Source organism: Chinchilla lanigera, unplaced genomic scaffold (genome assembly GCF_000276665.1).
Source record: "Chinchilla lanigera isolate Chin_1 unplaced genomic scaffold, ChiLan1.0 scaffold00038, whole genome shotgun sequence".
Lineage (NCBI taxonomy): Eukaryota > Metazoa > Chordata > Mammalia > Rodentia > Chinchillidae > Chinchilla > Chinchilla lanigera.
In genome coordinates, this window is record NW_004955439.1 from 12,178,565 (window position 1) to 12,200,210 (window position 21,646).

A 21,646-nucleotide genomic window follows, 5' to 3' on the forward strand; every position below is an offset into this window, starting at 1 on the left:
CCCAAATAATATCAAAACAAAAATGTCAAAATACACTATGATGGGATATTTGATTTATCTCATCTTACTCTTTTCATGAAGCCGTAATAACACTCTGACAGAAAACAGCTCTTTTTCAGGGTGGATTTAATACTGATTTGGGAATCAATCTTCACACTTAAGAATACAAACATTAAAGAAAAGTGGAACAACAAAATAAAGGACACAATGAAGGACAGTTTCTTGCGCTCACTAACAGTGGTGCTAGAAGTAGGGGGCAGAAAAATTAGGAATGCCATTCACCACCGAGGCAGTATCTCATTCTAAACCCGTAGGCAGACCATCTAATCCGAGTACAAATTTAATAGCTCAGTCAGTGCAGTAAGTGGAATGGACATGGGCTAAGCTACTTTGTATGGCATCACGCTCTTCCTCATACAGCCTTGTAAACAATTTTTGAAGCAGAACTAGGAGAGTCAAGCCAGACTTTTTAGTGAGGAGGTTAACAGATTTGAAAGTGGCGGGTGACCAGATACCCTTCTCTTATTCCATGCTCTTATCAGGTGTGAATCATCCTCAGCACCTTCTTTCTAGCAGAGATAGGAAGAGCCCTTGAAACCTTCCAGTGTAGCCCTCCACACTGCTGTTAGGCAGAGCAGCACTTTGTTCTCCCTATTGTTATCATGTGGGTGTTTATGTAATTCTCTGTCCTTTGTTATCTCTATTATTTAATTCTAGATTTCTTTGGTTTTTGGACATTGATTTTTATGACTTTTTTCTTTCATCCTTTCTTACTCTTTTTGTTCTTTGAGAGATTTCTTTTAGCTCATCTTTCATGTCATTCTATTAAATTTTTTATCATGACAAGTGCATTTAATGACTAAAAATTCTTTCTTGATACATGTTAATTTCCTTTTTGTAGCACCCTGCTCTTTTGATGGGTGTAATATTTCTTTGAGTCTACGGAAACTAAATAGTGCTTTCTCAGAAAGGTTTTTTTTTTTTCTGAAATTTCTGATTGTCTTAAGATAATTGCTTCCGTTTGCTTATCTTAGCCCCTCTCTTCAGAGAGCAGCCTTTCTTCAAATATCTATAGATCTTGGCTTGTTCATTCATATTTAATACAAGTCAATAAAATCTGATGGAGGGCTGGGGATTTAGCTCAGCGGCAAAGCGCCTGCCTGGCAAGCGCAAGGTCGTGAGTTCGGTTCCTGGTACCGGAGAAAAACCAAAAAAAAAAAAAATAAATAAAAAATAAAATCTGATGGAGAGTTGTACTGATATGGCCAGGGTTTATCAACTCCCATCCTATTACTAGTGTTTCCTTAGCTGCCACATTAGAACTGCTCCTCCCCCAGGAACATTCAGGTTCTTTGGGAAAGAACCAGTTTTTCTTCTTGGGTACCACTGCTAGTTGCTGGACTCGCCTAGGTTGGGTTGAGGTAAAAGGGCTTCTCTTTCCCACAGCAGTTGGTAGTCAATCCTGCGCTTGGTCAGCCTCTTGCCTTATCCCTGCCCTTCATCAGCTCTGGCATTTTTAAATCAGCTGGCCCAGGATCCAGACAGACTGGATTCTTATTCAAGTCCAAATACACTCGACTGGAGCTTCCTGGCCCTGCTGATTCAGTTACCAAGATTCTCTTCCCACTCCATGGTGTTTGTTCAAGGGTGTCATTCTTTGGTTTTGTTTTGTTCTGACTCTTTAAAATTCTCTTATCATCATCATAGTGATATCTTGTAAGGTAATTAAGAGCTGAGGTCCACTGCCATGTCAAGACAGAAGAGGTGGACTGATGGGTATGGAATGTTGGAAAATGCAAAGTGGGAAAGCTGTTCAATATGTATGGCACAGAATGAGACCAAGACACAATTAGTGTGTGAGGACTCCGGGCTCGAGCCCTGACCAGTTGTTTTTAGTTGGACCCAAGGATCTTGTGGGCTACTGTGGGGATCCTTACTTGCAGCAATCCTCTTCAGCCTATGAAACCATCAATTTTAGCCAGAAGTTGAGGTAAGTAAAACATCGTAAGTGTCTTAGTTAATGTTCTTGCTGCTGAGACAAAATACCTGACACTTAAAGTTATGGGAGGAAAGGTTTGCTGTAGCTCAAAGTATGGTGAGGCTTTAGTCCACAGTTGGCTGGCTCCAAGGTAGGGTGGCACGGCAGAGGTGCATCACAGAGGAGAAACAGTTCATGGTGGGCAGAAGGCAGCAATGCAGTGATGTACCTAAGAAGCAGCAGCAGCAGCAGCCTGCCTCTCCCTTTTATCCCTTCCAGGTTACTCGCCTTTTGGATGGTGCCCTCCACACCCAAGGTGGGCCTTCCCATTATCCACACCCAAAATTATTCCAAGCCAATCAGTGGACCAATTTAGTAATCACATATCCTTAGTTCCAGCATCACACATTTAATCCCAGCATTATCCTCTAGATCCACCCACCTCTGAAAAGCCCCATCTATGATCACATGAGGCTTTGGAGGAGCAGCTAGACTAACAAGTCACCTTCTAATATTCCTCCTTTCTGGCTGTTAAAGTGTTAGTATGAAACTTTTCATTACTGCCTTCCTGTGCTCCCTTGAGAAGCTTTTACCATCCCATTGGCAGCCAGAGTGCACATGCCTCTGGCTTCTTTTCCTGACTCCTACTTATGCAAATAGGCTCTAGGTGTCTGGTGGAAGTGATCTCATAAGTTAATGCACACAGACAAATGGTCAAGCTCAGTTGCTTCCCAGAAACATTTGCATTAAACCCACAACATGAATTTCTGAGTATGGCAGAAAGAGGGAGAGGAAACAGCAGGTGGAGAGACTAATCTTTATTGAATATTCCCCGCCTAATTCAATGAAAGCTTGTGGAATGAATGAGAAGTACTTTGGAGACTTTTCCTACTTTATCTTATTAAAGGAATAAAGTTCAGTGACTACCATCAAGTTGGTGAGATGTAGGGAGGACAGTTTGCAATTGGGGCCTATGGCCACTGGGGATGTGAAAAATCACACCACCAAGGTTGTAGCCTTTAGTTTTCTCAGAAGGCTCCCAGAAGTCACCTTCAACTTGTTAGAACCTGGATTCTCCCTCAGCTTCCTTTATAGCCAGGGCCACTTAACTCTCTTTAATCCTGTGGCTGTTCTTAGGCCTAGAGAAGAAGGATCTAATGGGTTCTGGGATCAGAAGACTTGTACACAGGGAGCCCACAGTGGCACAGGGCATGGCATATGGTAAAGTACCAGGATTGCCTGATCTTTCAAAGCAGAAGAGCTGCAGCTTGCCTAGGTACTAGGCTTTGTATAAGACTCGTTTGATGTAAAGGCTCTAAATCTGAAAATCTGGGCTATAAGTCAACAAGCTGAGCTCCAGATGTTTGAGGAGCCAGCACAACGTACCCCTGCAAACCACTTCTACCATTTCCAACTTGAAGGTCCACTTGGCAACCTACTTTTGGAAACTGAGGCTTGAGCCTCTGTCTGTGAATCTTCCTTAGTTCCCCTAGTTTTTCTAGATTCTAGAAGAGAGTTCTCTGACTTGCATTTGCTAGATCCTTCCTTCTGGGAGTAGTCTTCTGAATGTTATGTCAGTCATCAGGCTTGGTTCTGAACATGAGCTTTTAATATCGCCATCTCCTGGACCTTGGGCCATTTACTGGGGCACCATTTTCCTCTCGTCATGTCACTTGTGCTTTGACTTGCCCATCCCATTCCTACTTCCATGTGGACATCAGGTTCTTCTGCTCCACTCGCTTTGCACTATGTAAAGAAGAAATTCTGTTTTTAGAGTACAGGAAATCCAGTCTCAATAATTGGGTCATGACTGCCTTCTCCTAGGGTTAAAGAGAACCTTGTAGAAAAAATAATAATGTGAGAAAACCTTTCTCCTCCTCCTTTCTTTTTACACTGCTGATTGAGCTATTATTCTGCATATCCCCCAAGGAAGAAGGTTAAGCAGAACAATAAACTCATGCTAACCAGGGAAAGCACAGGATTCTTATGTGTACAGCATTAAGTGCTGTGTAGTATTTGTATCCTACAAAGCTCATACCCTACAAGCTTTATGTTCAAAAGCTTCTTTTAAACATATGCCATCTTTTATCAGGAAGAAATTTAAGTTACTGTAATTTTGGTCAATAATGCTACTGTGGGGCATTTCAGTACAGCATTTCAATTCCTTACTTATTTCACTTGCCATTATCCATTGTGGACTCACAGATGGTGAAGAGGCCCTTGAGCCCAGAAAGAGCTGAGGACATCAGCCTGGTCTTCAGAAAGGCACCCTGCACACAGGCGGAGTGGTGGGCTGGCTTCCTTAATTCAGCACTCTGAACCTTCCAAAAGACACACCTGCTGGATCCAACGCTATTCTGAGCCCAAAGCAGGAAGAGCTGCCGAGTATGCAAAATTCTGCCAGACCGTGTGGTTATTTTATTAAGCAAATAAATGCCTACAGATTCTAGTCTAAAACCACTAGGCCCAATCCAGTCTTATACAAACACTTTCAAAGGTAAAAGTGGAATATATTATCAGTCACTAGTTCTCATAATTATAATGTTTTTTGGCTGACAATCATTTTCCTTTTGCACATAATGACTGGAACATGAGCACAAAGAATGTGTTTAAACAGAAGTTATCCACAATGGGAGTTACCATTCCATATCTTAAATTCTGTACCAAGTGGAACATTAAAATGAAGGACCTTGCTGTGGCTTGTATCTAGATGGCCCCCCAAAGCTTCATATGCTCACAGGTGGGGGTTTGGGAAGCGGCTAGATCATGAGTATGTGCTGCTGGATTAGGCCATTTGATCCTGGGATTAAGGATGTGTGATAAATAAATTGGTTTAGCATAGATCTGGGTGTGGGTCATGGGAAGGTCCCCTCTGGGTTTGGGTGGCAACACCCAAAAGCTTGTAGCCTGGATGGGATAAAAGGGAACGAGAGGCTTGCTGCTTCCTGCTTCCTGCCTTCTGCTTGCCACACCATAGACTGTTTCTTCTCTGTGATGCCCCTCTTCCTTGGAGCCAGCAGAATATGGACTGGAACCTCTACAAGCTTTGAGCCAAAATAAACTTTTGGTCCTTTAACCTGTGAATGTTGGGTATTGTGCCTCAGCAACAAGAAAAGTAACTAAGGCAGACAGTCATAAGGGAAGGTCCATCTTGGGAAAACAAATTTTTGGGATAAATTTTGTAGATCATTAATTACAAGCACTGAATTCAGAGGTTAGTTGAAGGAACACTCACTGAGGAAAAAGAGGTGGAGGGGAGCTGCTATTTCCCTAAGACAGTTAATTACAAATGAAACAAGATAAATTTTACTTGGTATTCTAATTTGAATTTTCAACCAGGATTTTCTGAACAACTTATGTCTGTGATGTCACAATATGATTGAATACAATTTTATTTCAGGGATTCATAATTTGGAGCAACATGATAATTTGTTTATTGTGTCTAAACAACTCAAACTGGAGTCTTCAATAAACTAATGCCAAGATTCTTTAATTATATTATGAATTAAGGTATTTATTCCTTATAAGGTACCATGTTAAGCACCCTGATCTCAAGTAAGTCACAAATGATTATGTCTCTCTTCCGTTTTTGTAGTTTTTTTAATCATGTAACTATACTAATATTTATATAGAGTTATCTTCTTACTAGTTGATTTACTTTATTTCTATGTAGTGTCCTTTTTAATTAATACTTTGTTTTATTTTGAAATGTGTCTTGTTAATATTTCTACACTAATTTTACTTTATTTTTTGTTTGTTTTGCATTGGATTGAATGCAGAGCCTCATATACGCCTGGCAAGAGCTGCACCACTGAGCTATATCCTCAGCTGTCTTTTAATTTTAAAATAGTGAGTTCCTCCATCCCATTATCTCAGCATCTCTATCTTCCATCTATTTTTAACTAGGTCAATTTAATCACTTACATTTTCTGTGATTATTGAAAACTTGGATTTAAGTGTGTATCTTTGTGGGGTATTTTCTGTGCAACTTTGTTTTCTCATTCCACAACTTCTGTTAGTTTAATAAAGTTTTTAATAATATACCCCACTTTCCTTGTTAACCAAAGGCTATGTGTTTATTCTTTTCATGATTACACTTACATTTTTAACAATCTAAGAATTTTTTCAACTGCATGATTTTGAAAGATTAAAAATAATAATAATAGAGCTTAAAGTACTTGAAGTATTGGAAGGTCCAATAGAAGAGCACAGAATTTTAAAAAATTACTCATATATAGATGGTCAGAAAGATGAATTATGGAAAAAGTCATTTTGAAATTTTAACATTAAATGACAATTTTTTAACAAAGTTTGAAAATTTTTTTTTCTATACTCCTCCAAATCTGAAGATTTTAGCACCTTCAGTTATCCGTTAAACACAACTCATTCATCTTCCTAATGTTATCTAATTTCAATATTTTAAAATACACAACTTTTAAACACTTAATATATTGGGGCTGGGGATTTAGCTCAGCGACACAGCACCTGCCTGGCAAGCACGAGGTCGTCAGTTTGATTCCTAGTACCCGAAAAAACCAAAAAAAAAAAAAAAAAAAAAAAATTAAATAAACACAATATATTTTAATCAAAGACTCTACTCATTGTCTCTGTGTCTTATACTTTCCCTTCTCTGCCCTGTAATTCATCATTCAATAGTACTTTTAGCAAAGTCATTAAGTAGTAACTTTTTTCTATGAGAAAGGTTTATGAAGCAATCATCCGCTTACAAAATTCTTCTAAAAATTTTATTTTAAAAGAAATTGTCCATTATTTTCTTTCAACACTTTGATGACATTATTCTACTGTCATGCAATATCAATAGCTCCTGATGACAAGTCTGTTTTCAGTGTAATTAGGCTTCTTTCACTGGCCTTCTGCCTTTCTTCCTAATCCTTGACATCCTGCAGATTCACTCTAAAATATTTAACTTCATTTATTCATCATCTGTTTTAGAATATTCAGTCCTTTAATTGCTTCCAATACTGCTTCTCTACCATTTCTTCATTCTTCTTTCTGCATCTCCATTGGATGACTATTGGAGTCTTACAATATCTTTCCTTTATTCCTTAATTGCCTGCTTTATCTGTCCATCTATCTATTGTCTACCTTTCTTTCTGAATTACATTCTTGGTGAATTCCTCATGTGTACTTTCTAATTCACAATGTTCTCTATTACTCTACACAGTTTAGAGTTTACCCCATTTCTTAAATTTTTACTTTAATGATCATATTTTTCATTATGATTTATAATTCTTTTTGAAATATTCTCCTGTCCTGTTTCTTGTCTCCTTTTGTTTTATAATTGCCTGTTCTCTTTAAATTGAAGCTATTCATTATTTTATCTTTTCAAACATCCTAAGCATACTTATGTTAAAGACTTTGCCACCTTATTTCTTAAGGCCATCTGTAGTAATTCATGTTCTAATAGCAAACTGTGCTGCCTGTCTTCCTTGGTATTAGGCTTTTTTATGTGCTTTAGAATGTTTGGTCTGTAGGCTCACTCTTAGTGGAGGATTCACAGTTGCTTCCTTCTCTCTTCCTGCTTTCTTCTTCACCCTCTCTTTCCCCCTCTGTCCTTCACTAGTAGTTTTGTTATTACCATCAGAATTCCTGGGCTCTTAGTTCAGAGCTAAGTCTGAACAAAGAGCACTGCAGAAATGGTTACAAAACAGCAATAGTTTGGTTCACTTCCTAGTTGTGAGTTTGAAGTTTTGCTTTCCCACCTTTCTGGTCTCTGGTCTCTTATAAAGTCAAAGCCACAGCAGCAGTGAGCTGCTGCTACATTTAGCTTATTTTGCTTGAGGGGAAAGTATGGCTCCCTACTTGGGGAGTCTGAAGCCATGAGATGGTCTGGCACTACCTTGGCAGAGGTACCCGTAGTCTCCTTTACTCTGCAGCAGTCACATTCCTGGCCAAGCTCCTCCGTGGTTTCACTACTGCTCACCCTGCTGCGCTTGTTTCGTGTACAGACATGCTCTTACTTTTCATTCCTTTCAGTTTTCTCTTTTTGTATTCTGCCTATCATTGGCAGTGCATCTGGGGACAAGGAGTGTGAAATCACTGAAATACAGGGAACCCTGTCTGGGCTGTTCATGCTTCTTTGCCATAGTGAGGTCTGTCAAAGGGAACCCTCACTGAGCACAGAGGCACAGGCACCCCGAGGTCTGGTAGTAAGTGTAACTTGCTAAGTCAAAGTAAAGCAGCTGTTCACCAAAGTAAAGATGCAGCTAGGTAGAATGTCAAGCATCTACTAAAGCCATGGAACACATTTATTGAAATGTGATCACTTTTGCTTTGTATATCAGAAAGCAAAAAGCAATGCACAGGTTGAGTTAGACATTAGTGTGACATTAGTTCTGAGAGTTTTTATGGACGCCGTAATGCACTGCTACATCACAATACTGTAAAAACTTCCTCAGAAGGTGTTGCTTCTAATCACTTAAAATCACTTCCAGTGTGCTGCAAAAAGCTCTAATATTTGAATATGTCATGAATGAAAAGATGTCATAATAGTTGCTGCATATATTCTTTATTAGCAGTATATTCTAAATTTCTGAAAAATTCTCTGCATTATGATACTCCCATGCCATGCAGGTGCATTATAAAAGTAGCCTGCAAAGATGCAATTTTTACTTGAATTGTGCTATGCTTCGCGAATCACTATGGAAAAAAATTCAGCAGCCAAGTGAGGTCCAGAATGTAAGTACTGACACATTTTAAACAAAAAGTACTTGAATGATACTGTAGTAAAGACGTATAGTTGCTGATGCTTGTTTTGTGGTAGTTATGTGCAAGATTAAAATGCCATGAGCTGACATTAAACCCAATCTCCACTGGAAAAAGTAAACTCCAGTAGGGGCTCCACTCAGAGGACTAAAGACCGGGATTTTGCATCTTGACTGTCTGTGATTCCAGTCTCCAGTGCCCAGAAAAGCCCATGTGGTTGGACCTCTGCCAATAGCAGTTTTCTCTGAGTGCTGTAGCGGCTCCCTTGGTGAACCTCACATGCACAAGACCCTGGTCTCCAGTGGGCAGCCTGCTCAAGGCTCTTAGATCATGATGCCTATGACAGCAGCAGCGTGTGCCTGCAGAGGACAGCACCAATCACATTGAGAAATGTTCAGTCCATGGGACTGCCTGTCCTTCTAATACTAATATTGATATGCTGATGAAATGCTTAAAATAAGCAGGACACTAGGCTTAGAGTTCACAACTTTCCCCCTGACTAGTCATATAGAAAATGGTCAAGGTAACTATTCCACAGGTTTTCTGTAGGAGAGGCAGTGTGTTCTCATTTGAGTGAACTGTCACTGGGTCCTATGTGGTCTATGGTTTTACCATGCTCTACCTTTTTGTAACTATGGGAATATATTTTAACTTTAGACAGCTCTCTATATCCTAGCAGAAGGAAAAGGGTGCTTGTAAAATTTAGGCAAGAGATCTAGCAGTGCAGATTTCATTTCACATTTGAACTAAGTGGGGACAAATGAATCATTCACCTCAAATCTGTTCGTTTCACCTGGTAAAAGAAGCCCCGAAGCAGGCCAAGTCTCAACATGGCATAGTGTTTCCAAAAGAAAAAAATCAAGCTCAACCACACCTTCCCAACCAACAGGAAACGTTGTGAGTGTAAGAATGGCAGGAATTCCTGGGAAATCAAGTGAGTTCTTTAAGGGTTTTACGCCATAAAAAGTTATTTATAAGCCCCTTGGGCCACACAAGTTTCTGAAAGCCACAGAAGTCTTAGCCTCATAGAATTTTGATGATTTTGCTTTCCCAGCTGAAGAAATTTAGAATTCCTTTTTCTTTCTTTCACATCCAAAAGTCTAATAGTTTTGGCCTAAGAACCCAAAACAAACCACAAAAGTCACACTTTCCACTTCTGGTCATCTAGGGAATAAACAATATGTTTGTGGATATATTTTAGGCCCAGAGCCTCTCATTTCTGTAGCCCTATTGTTTCAACTCAGAAAGTCACTATGGGCCCATGATTTGCTCAATAGAGGGATAATGAAAGTAAATAGAGATGGGAGTTGTGACACACATGTAATCCCAGCACTTGGGAGGCTGAGGCAGGAGGATCCTTGCAAGTTGAAGACCAGCCTGGGCTACAAAGTGAGTTCAAGGCCAGCCTGAACTGTATAGCAAGACCCTGTCTCACAAAACACCAAAAAAAAAATAAAAAATTAAAAAAAAAAAAAGGAAGTAAATAGAATCATTGTTTTACATTAACTGTACATGTCAGTTTCTATGACCTCTATAACATGATTAAAGGTTGTCTCTGTGATGGAACTTGACCAAATACTTTCTGCTTTGTATTTCTGACCAAATACTTCCAGGACATTCTTTGTTTAGAACACATTGAGGACACAATGATTTGTTTATTATTTGTTAGAGTTTCTTAAGATAAGGCTTCATTACACAGCCCCAATTAACCTTGAGTTTACGATCTTCCTGTCTCAGCCTCTTGAGTGCTGGGATTACAGGCCTGTCTTGGATTACATGTGGAGGATAATCCTTTAATTATCTTTGCTAAAAACCATTTGGTATCTGCCCATTTGTACTAGCTATGCCCTTAGTTCTCGCTCAATAAAATGAGACTGAAATTGCTATTCCGGGCTGCAGTCCAAGAGGCTGTATGCCCCCTGATCCCAGACTTTTGCTTCTCTTGCTTTTCTTGTCTTTTCTACTTTTTCTTTTCATCCACGGGTACCTGGTTCTGTGGACCTGTTCACCCTGGACAGGGATGGATGAGTTATCTGACAACTTTCCTATGAATATTTGAAATTTTCCACAATGATAGTAAAAGACAAACAAAAAAATCCCAGAAAAAAAATATTAGCAGTGAGCATAGTTGTACTGCAAGCAACAATTCTGCCCTCTTGGCAAGCACAACTTTATGAATCTTCAAACTTCCATTCTGAGTCTGTTTAGAGCCCGGATTTTTGACTCTGTCATTGGCTGTACTCCTTGGATTCTCTCTGGTCTAGAAACAGGACTAAATTTCAAGTAACGAAATACACTGCAAAATCAAGCCCCTTATTATACTGCTGCTTGAGATCTTTCATAGCTTCCTTACTGGATGTCATCTGATGTTTTTATTATATGCAGTGATATATTAGGGCCCATGCACTTAGCAAACCAATGTAAACACAAATTCTTACCTTTTAAATGTTATGTTACAATATTCTTTTTTTCTTATTATCTTATTTTCTATTAATGTTCCCTTTTCTTTTTATATTAACTGTCCATGGATCAGACTAAGGCTTTATAAACAATGGGAAAAATTCAAGTCACTATAATATTCTTATGTATCTAGAGCATTGATTGAAAGAAGTAACTATTAAAACAGCTTTCTATATCACTTCCTTCCCAATCTCTCAAAATTAAGAAGCACAGAGAAAGAAAAGCACATATTTTATAAACTCAAACAGATGAGTTGGACTGATGGTGGTGGAGTCATTCCACAAACTAAGTGTATGACTCAGCTTTTCATTTGATCACACAGGTGAAAGAATCCACAGGAAGAAAATCAATCTTCCTTGTGAAAAAACAATTAAGCATATTTGGGCAGAGGGTATTTAGTACTTGCTCTTTCTCTGTCTTGTTAATAAGCAACTTCCAAAGCCACAGACAGGAAGAACCAATTCTTTGTAAAGACTGGAGAAACACTTCCAGCACTCTAGGTGTAAAGCTGGGTGTCTGCAGCCAGATACACAGGGGTCATTTCATGCTGTTCTTTCTGGGCTCCCAGTATCAGCTGGCTGTGTGGTCCATTCCCTCCCTCAAGAAGTTTATGTTCTACAGCAGGCCAGAAATTGCTATGCAGACAACTTCCAGGAGATGTAAAGGCACCAATGAGAAGGCCCTGAGTCTGGAGATGACAGTGGGGAACCACTCAGACTGCTTCAAAGCTCAGGGGTGTCTAAGGAAGCCTGAGGACATGATCCCACTTGTTTAGCACTGGTGCACAGGGGGATACAGTTATGTAAGCATGACTTATGCACTGGTTACAGAACTATACAAGAATGTAAACATGAGATAACAACTTGTATAAGAATTATACGATAGAGACACAGATGGCTCTTGTGCTGTGCTCTGCTCCACACTGCCTGCTGCTGTTGCTGATGTCTTAAGCACTTGTGTTCTTTAACCTTGGGACCTCACCCTTGGTCAGCACCCCCACCCACCCCCAACCCCACAAGGCTGGCAGACAATGCCTCAAATGGAAAAGTCTGGGGTAAAGTGGGGCAGCACATTCCTAGGCTTGAAAGGCTCCACCTAATCTCTGACATATAGAACATGTGCCAGGCTTTCTCAATCTTCTAATTTTTAAGAGAAGCTAGAAATCAGAATTTCAGGGGGCAGGGGTGAAATCTCTTAATTTTTAAATTTTGGTACCAAAATAAAAAAAACTGTGGGTGAAACAAAGCATGTCTGTAGGTCAAGCAGACCCACAGGTGACCACAGAGTTTTTGCCCCATCATTTTGTTATAGCCATTTCAAATCTGCATATGCCTGGACAAAATGCAAAGCTTTATAATTTGCTTGTGTTACGTTTTTGACAAGAATAGCCTGGTAAACAAAATACAGCCGGGGTTTGTGATGGGAACAGGGCACATAAGAGATCTATGGAGCAGGAGAGAAAATCCTGGCCTCATCACCAGATGATCTGGATGTGAGATTTGGATTCTTACTAACTGGTGGGATTTTAATGGATGAGACACTTCACTTTCTTTTTCTTTCTTTCTCTCTCTTCCTTCCTTCCTTCCTTCCTTCCTTCCTTCCTTCCTTCCTTCCTTCCTTCCTTCCTTCCTGTGGTACTGGGGATAGAACTCAAGACCTTCACGCTGAGCTATACTCCCAGCCCTTTTTAAATTTTTTCATTTCTAGACAAGGTCTCACTAAGTTGCCCAGACTGGGCATGAGCTTGTGCACCTCCTGGGCCACCATACCCAGCTGACACTTCATGTTTCGAAGCATCAGTTTTCTCATTTCTAAAATATGATAGTAATTCCTCTTTTGTAGAATAGTTGTGAAGATTAAAGCAAACGTGCTTGGAAATGTTTTATAAACTACAGCTACAAAGATAATGCACAGAGTTAGGGAGTGAATGGATGCTTTGATTTCTGAGCCCATTGGTTAAGGGCTCTGAAGGATTCAGGAACAATGGATAGGCGGTTGTGGACATGAATACAAAGGTTCCATGGTTTGACTCAGCCCTGGAGTGAAAAGTGCAGTGAAGGGAGAGGAAAGCAGGGTACAAACAGAAGGAGCCTAGTTGTGGGGACAGGAAGGAGAGCTATAGGTTTGGGGAGCAGATTTCCTTCAAAAGAAAACTTACTAGGCCTAGAAATAACCCACAACGTGGTGAATACCCACTGGTGGATTATTTGTGGCAAATTTAACATCACAGGTTGACGTTTTACTCTTGGAATAAGTTAATCAAATCACTGATGTCCCAACCCACCCTTAAGTCAAAGAAGAAGAGTTCATTTCAATATTAATCCAAGGAAACACAGAGGAAATCACAATGCAAAGAATACTTTTATTAATTCCAAGACAAACTGTAGATAACTTTTGGTTTATTAGCTGTATTCAAGTCACCAACAGTCTCTTCGATGAAAGCAGATAAACAAATTGTTTTTCAATAATTTGCAAACCTTTCACTGGGAGACTAAAAATATGATTATGGGGTTGTTATTGGTTTTTCCCTTCAGGAAGCCACACAAATCTACTTTTTTTTTCCTTAGATTTTGACATTAAGGGCTAGATCATTTCTCAGTGTAGAGCAAGCCCAAGGATACTGTTTTAAATTAAGAAATGGAGAAAAATAAAGGAGTTATTGATGTACTGCAATTTTTAAAAATAAAGTAACTAAAATTTTAGAAAGTTCCAGTGAACTCTCGACAGTCCTAGACCACTAAGCAGATGCTGTTCCAAGATCTTCCTAACATCTGGCCCAGGGCCACAACCTTTGGGAAGATTCTTCATTTAGCAGAATACAATATGTTGCTCTGTTTTACAAATGGCTGAAGAAAAACTCATTCTTCTTATTCCACTTCTTTGCCCTAGCCTTGTTAGGTCCAGAAAACTACCTTACTGACAATTAGAATTTAGAGATTTGAGATGTTACCTGGTCTGAAAACAAATATATTTAAAAACAACTGTCACTTTCCCTGGCGCTTCCTCCTGCCAGGAGGTACTGGGGGAAGCAGGTGGTTATTAACCTGAAGTGCTGAGTCCCCTAAAGGTGTCTGGGGAAAGAACTGTACAGGGTGTGTTCAAAATACACAGTGAATGTTTAAGTTAAAAAATTTATCACTGCACAGTAAAAAGACACACTGTCATCAATTCCTCCTAAAACACCTCCCCCCCCAACATACTTATCCCATCCTTCTTGGCACTTTTTGGGGCAGTTCTAGAGGTTCTCTTTTGTATTTCTGCAAGGTATGGTAAAAAATATGGTGAATGCTGTTGCCAGCTGCCATCCAACAGAAAGGCAGGCTCCCAAAAATATTTCCTTGTGTCTTCACCCACCGTATCCACAGATCTGGCACTGTGTGACTTCTGGCTCTTCCCCAAAGCCAAAATAACCCCCATTGACAAACATTTTGAATCAGTTCAGGACATCAAGGCACCCTCAACAGTGACACTAACACACTCACAAAAGAGGACTTCCAGACCTGCTTCAGAAAGTGAAAAGAATGATGGGATGTGATGCTTGTTCAAAGCAAGGAGGACTTTGAGGGAAATTAATAGTGATGTGTCTTTTACTGTAATAATTTTTTTTAAAAATAAGCACTCACTGTAGTTTTTAATCACTCCTTCTATTTCAGTATAATTTGTTTTCTTTGTAATCCTAAGTATTTCATTTGCACCCTTAAAAACATTATTCTGACAAGAGGTCTGTTGGCCTCACTAGATGCTAAGGTGTTCATGACAGAAAAGAGATCAAGAACTGGTTGGTATTAGACATATATAATTTTTTCTTGAGCAGGATGACAAAACTTGTCTCTACTGTACAGTGTATCTCCTGACCTGTATTCCAGCACTGGGGACTCACTTGGGTTATCAAAAAATGTCAACAGAAGATTATTTTTGACTAAGATTTAACAATTCTCTCTTAAAAGGTTGGGTGAAACACCGATTTCAAAGAGTTGAACAGCAAAGTACGAAAACCACCAATAATTTTTATGCAAATAGAGTCCTCTTTATCTATATTTACTACTTAACCTATGACAGTGGTCCTCCCAGTGTGATCTGCTGATCCCTATTAAGAACCTTTCAGGGTTCCAAAAAATCAAAACCTTTTTCATAAAATAACAAGGTGTAACTGGGCGTAGTGGTACAGGCCTATAATCACAGCACTCTGGAGGCTGAGGCAGGAGGATCCTTGCATGCTCAAAACCAGCCTGGGCTACAAAGTGAGCTAAGGCCAGCCTGAACAGCATAGCAAGACCCTGTCTCAAAAAGACACACACACATGCAAAATTAACAAGGTGTGATGAGTCCTTTTGATAGTGTTGATTTTATGTTTATGGAACAAAACTATAGTGGTAAAACAGCTGATTCATTAGTGTGAATCAAGATAGGGGATCAATTTGTACTGAGTGATGATATTCTTCATTGATACATTAGCAATTATGAAATATAGTCAGTTCTTTTAATAATGCCTTGATGGAGCAGTAAAAATTGTTAACTGCACTAAATGTAAACCCTTGATGGTGTATCTTCTTAATGTTCTATGAAGAGATAGAGAAAACTTGCATATAGCACTCTGGCTATTGATCTCCTCATAGTATGGTGCAGTCTTATGATTCAATTCTCAAAGCAATATGCTTAAAAGTGCAGGAGAAAATGTTGCATACAGGATTATAAAGGCCAAAAAAATATTGAATTGCTTATCAAAATAATAAAAAGTTGTAATAAATAATATATGTGCTTGTTTAATAATAAGATTTCTCAGTGGGTCTGATATCTACTATGGTATCAGTCTGAATATTGTTAGTATGAATGATTATTTTGAGATATCTTCAGTAGTGATAATTGATCTATCCATGCATTTTATTGATGATATTGTAGGCATAGTTAATATTGCTGTAGTGTGCTGTCTACACTAAAAAATGAAGAAAGTGCTAAATTGCTGAAACTGATATATATATTTTTTTCTATTGGAGTTCATAGACCCTAGAGTTCACTACTGATCTTTTGCGGGGATTTGTGGAACCTATAGTAGGAATACCTTCTCAGAACAATCTTTTGATTCTTGACATAAGTAATACCCACACTTATTTTGTGGCCCCCTATGTTGCTCTATATTAAATCATCATCTGACATATTTCATATTCTTTGTCTGTCTGTTTATCTAGTGTCAGCTCACTGGGATGTCAGTTCATGAGAGTGGTGCTTTGTCTCCCTTGCTCACTGCTGCTGTCCCAGGGCTTAGGAGTGCCGAGCCTATAGACAATGTTTAGCCAAGACATCTTTCTGTGTGTGATTAAATATGATCAGCTTCCAAGTCCCATTGAATCTACAAGAAAACTTCTCTACTCTTTTCGCTTTTAGTTCATGCTCTTAATGTACCATCACTGTGTTTTTCAGTATCTACAATTTATAAATTGTGCAATCTGCACTTATTCTCATTATTTAAGCTGAGTTTTCTTAGGCAGAATTTGGTGTTTTTCAAGAACTTCTCAATCAACTAACACAGAGTTTGTTCCCAGAAGGTCTGGGGAATGTCAGTGTCTACCGCTGCTTCCTAGTGTTATAGGCAGCTGAGTTAGATAGAAATATTATAGGCAGTCAGACAGGGCCAGGTCCTCAAAAGAGCCAACATGAAAGACAAGATAAGATACCTATTTGCTGTGGACCAGACCTCAAGATGAAGGACTAAACAAATGCACCCACACACCTCCCTAGGCGTAAACATCAGAGATTGATATTCTAAATAAGTAGCAATCACCTTGAAGAGTCCCTGACCCAACTCCTTACAGGAAAAGCCCCTGTTCTGTATTCACACCCACTTGTTGTTATATGACTCGCTTCCCTGCTTGATCCCTATTTAATCAATTTTACCTGAACAATTCTTATTGGCTGACCATAGTTTTGTCCATTTTCCCTTACCTTGGACCTGCCTCACCTCGTGGTTTTGCTCTATACAAGTCCTAGTAAAGACAGAGTCAAGGGCAACCCACTCTGACCCCCTTCTGTCCCTCTTGCGGACAGAGGCTTTCTTTCCCTCAATAAACATATTCTGCTCTTAACCTCCATTGTTCCTAAAATTCATTCTTCGGTTTTAGAGAACACAAACTCGTCCCAGATATCCTTCAGGTTGGGAGTTTTTATTTTCTGTATCATTTGTGCCTTACACAAAGACAAGGCAAATTGTGGAGCACAAGCCAGAATTTTCTGAAAAAAATTCCTAACGTAAAGCTTTTGTGGGCTAAGATGGAAAATATGAATCTGAAAGTCTGAATGTCTGGGATTGTAATTTTACCCATGAAAACATCCTGGTGTCATGTGAAAGAAATCAAACAGCCTAGCAGAAACCCACTGTCCACTTAACTTATCACTGAACATTTTCTTGGAGTCTCAATCTTAATACAATAATTTGCTTAATGACTCTAATTTAAAAGCCAGAAAAATCCTATTGACATCAAATATGAGTCTTCTTTCTCTTCAGATGGCTGCATTACAAGATCAATTCATGTTTATGATATAAAATATTTTTAAGTAAAAAGAAAATAAAAGCATTCATCTGTCACCCACAATAAATATTTTAAAATCAAAACTATAAATAATATAAAAATGCAACTCATACAAAGACATGCTAGTGTATACCCCTTTTCCTTTTTTTTTGCAAGAAGCCCTATTTATCTTGCTCTGGATTGTCTTATCATACCAAATTCCAAATAAAATATTAAGAAGAACAAAAGGAAACAAAACTCTTTGAAGTTTCTTCCTCTATACATTTTTTATTTAAATGTGAGACTTCATCACAAGGAGGTCAATTTTTTAGTTGGATTTTCACTGACATAGACATTCTTCCATCTAAATTATAAATGAGGAGGGATGGATTTAACAAAGTAAAACTCACTCAGGTTCCAAAAACACTCAGGAAAACTTGTTATTTACCATATGGATGGGTAAATTCTTGTTACCTCTTTTACTTGATGCAGAGGTATGAAGAATTCAGAATACTGTATTAGACTGGTCCTTTACCTGCTCAGATTAAAACAGACTAAGGCTGTGACCCGGTTTGTGTTTTCTGTTTTATGAATCTGTTTCTTGGAAGACTGGATTTGTTTGTCTTCAAGTATCTATTCACTTAGAATGACACGTGACAGAGCTAGAGACCATGCAGTCTTCTCTTGCATCTCAGCTCTCAGGAGTACAACTGCTTCTTTCAGCACAGTCTACGCCATTTTCAGTGTATCTGATCGTGGACGAAGGCCCATCACCGGTCTTCTCTTTATTGTGTCTATTTTCTTCCTTCACATCCTAGCTGTCATGGGCTATTCCTTTATTTAATGCCCCACCCTTTTGTCAAGTCAGGTACAAGTGCTAATGGAGGTTGTAAAAAGTAATAGAGATTCAGGACGTGAATTTCTTTGGGGCTTGGCCACCTCCTTCAACAAGGAGGGCTCTGGAATGTCTAGCCTCTTTACAAATCACTCTCAGCTCTCCCTTCCCTTTACTGTTCTAATCCTTTTGAGCCACTTAAACTTTTAAAGCAAGGTTATTCTTTGGAAGGAGTGCATACTGAGGTCAAAGAGGACCTGAAATAGCTTCTTCAGAGTTTCAGAGGCCTCAAATGATAAAACAAAGACCCAAGAATTAGGAACTTGTCTTTTCCAAGGCTTTGAATATCTAGTATCCCATTTTTATTGGCTGCGAGAGGCCTGATGAGGCCCCCACACTTCCAGAAAGGGCAGCTGTGCGCTGTGCAGCTCATGGCTGGGCTCACTGTGGGGATGTGGGTGGGAGAGAGCAACAGTCTCCACTGGAGCTGCCGGCTGGTGGGCTTGACACCAGACACAGAGGGCAAGGGGGATGGGCAGGAAGGGGCTACATGCTTGGAACAGACAGATGGGGTCTCCCGTACAGGGTAGACATGGAGATGGAAAGTGGCAAGAATAAAGGATGGTGAAGTGGAACGGACTGTGTGATTGCGTGGAGGGAGGAGTTGACACCGTATGACATGTGGTGTCTACAGCTTATAGTCATCCGCAGCTTCCGGTGAGGAAGCAAGAAGCATCCTCACTTGGCTTCCTGCATGCCTTTCAGAGAACGCCGGAGGAAAGTTGGCTCTGGTTGTGGGTGCTGCTGTTGCCTTTCACAAAAATAGAATAAATGTGGGATTGACACCTGACGCAGGCTCTGCCTGGCTGTACAACCTCAGGCTTCTCTTCTCCCTGCTTCTTGCCTCACACTCTACCCCAGCATTCTCCCTGCCTTTAGTTCCTCCCTGCACCAAACTCTTTCAGTTATACCCTCTGTGTCTGGGAACCTTCTACTCATCCCACAAAACTCCACTCCGGCTCTCACCTCCTCCAGGCAATCCCACTTCACACAAGCTGTGCACACCTCCCCTGAGGTTCTCAGATAACGCCCTGAGGATAGAATCGCAGTTATCTGGCTGACTTCCCCCAGTGAGAGCAGAGTCTCTATTCCATTTCTTTAACCCTGTAGTGTACCACTGTGCTGGCTACAGAGCAGATACACCGTGCCTGCTTGGCTGAATGTTTGATCAATGAACACATACAGTGACGATGATTAGGAGGTTTGGAGCACAAGATGAAACTCTACAGAATGTAAGCTCCACAGCAGCAGCAATTTTTGTTCTAATCACTGAATTTTTCCAAATGCTGGAAGAGGTACCTGTCACACAGTAGGCCCTCAAAAATGTTTTTTAAATAAACAAATAAGGAAGAAGTGTTTAAGTAAGAGGTGTACAAAGGGTGATTTATTTACAGATTCTGTCATGCCACCAGCTTTCAAAGGGCTTTTCTTGAAGTCAGGGTTTCTGCCATGGGAGACCTGTTTTTCAAGCTAGGAATAGGCTTCCCAGCACAAATGAGATCTTCCACAGCTGGCTGTGTGCATGAGAAATATTCTTATTAGTTGATGGATTACACAGCTTGAAGTGAACCTAAGCGTAGCATTTTCTGATGGATCACGGCCCCTGGGACACACCATATTGTTCAGTGGCTGCATCCCTGTGGGCAGCTTCTTTTCCTAACCCTTCCCTGCAGAGCTGAGCTCGCAGGCACTGGAGCACAGGGCACCGAGAGGTAAGAGCCTGGGCCCTGAAAGCTTGAATGTTCCTACTTGCTTCCAGGCAGTCTGCATATTTCACTTCCCAGGCTACACAGGGCAGAGCTGGAGGACTGATAACTTCCCAATAAACTGCCAGTGGCTGGGGAGGCAGATAATGAATGTCTATCTCTTAACTTGTGCTTGGGAGATGTCAAGAAGCATATCCCTCACCTCACTGGGCTGTAATGGATGATAGAGTTCTCTTAAGAGGTCATCTTGAGGTTAACATACATTTTCCCACAGTGTCTGTCTCTATAAATGTGTGACTCAGATATAACTGCACCCAGCACACTGCCCTTTTTTATTATTCCATATAGGCTTCCAATCCTGAATCATCAATAGGGCAAGGATGTCTCCCAGTATCACCTTTGGCAGTCAGTATTTATTATCACAAAGTGTGCAAGGACCTGGGGACACAGGAACTCTAAGGAGACTGCTCTCTTTGTCCTTGAGAAACTTTCTATTTAGTAGGGTGACAGATACAGTGATGATGGCAGAACACAGGGCACAACAACCGCTGCTACAGGGAGTCAGATTTTCTTTTTTCTTTCTTTCTTTCTTTCCTTTTTTTTTTTTTTTTTTTTTTTTTTTTTCTTTTTTTTTTTTTTTTTTTTGTCTTTTTGAGACAGGGTCTTGCTATGCAGTTCACACTGGCCTTGAGCTCACTTTGTAGCCCAGGCTGGTCTCGAACTCACAACAATCCTCCTGCCTCAGCCTCCCGAGTACTGGGATTACAGGTGTGCACCACCATGCCCAGCCTAGGAATTTTATATACCAGAAGCTCAACATGGAAATCTAAAGCCAATTTCACGTAGCACAGAGGTTAGAGGGGTAGCTCTAAAGTCAGCTGACTTGGGCTTCAATCAGTGGTGTTCTGGTAAATGCCTAACAACTCTCTCTCTACCCTCTCTGAACAAACACACGATGTCCTCATTTGTAACATTTGCAGATTTCCATGGTATAAATACTCCTGAACATACCCAAATTTGAGTTAGCATCTTGATAACTCAACTTAACTGCTATGACTTGATGCTTTTTTCCTGCCATAACACATGTGGACATTTAACTGCCAAAGCAGTGGCACTGAGAGAGGTGGTGAGGCTTTAGGAGACGTGTGATATTCATCCACGGCGTGCACGCCTATAATTCCAGGTACTGGGGAGGCTGTGGCAGTGAGATGGAAAGTTTGATGCTCACCTGCACAATTTAGCATTTTCTTACTTTAAAAATAAGAAATTTTTTAAAAGGTTGCAGTGTAGTTCAGCTATAGACAGAGCAACCGTGAGCTCAATCCCTAGCACCACAAAAGAAAGCATGTGGGAAGGGATTAACACCATTCTCATGTGA

General features: G+C 40.0%; 1 protein-coding gene across 1 annotated transcript in view; it reads right to left on the reverse strand.

Moving 5' to 3' along the window:
* Window positions 1-21,646, reverse strand: part of Ust (uronyl-2-sulfotransferase) — a 283,434-nt gene that overhangs the window by 55,630 nt on the left and 206,158 nt on the right. The gene's annotated exons all lie outside the window — the stretch shown is intronic.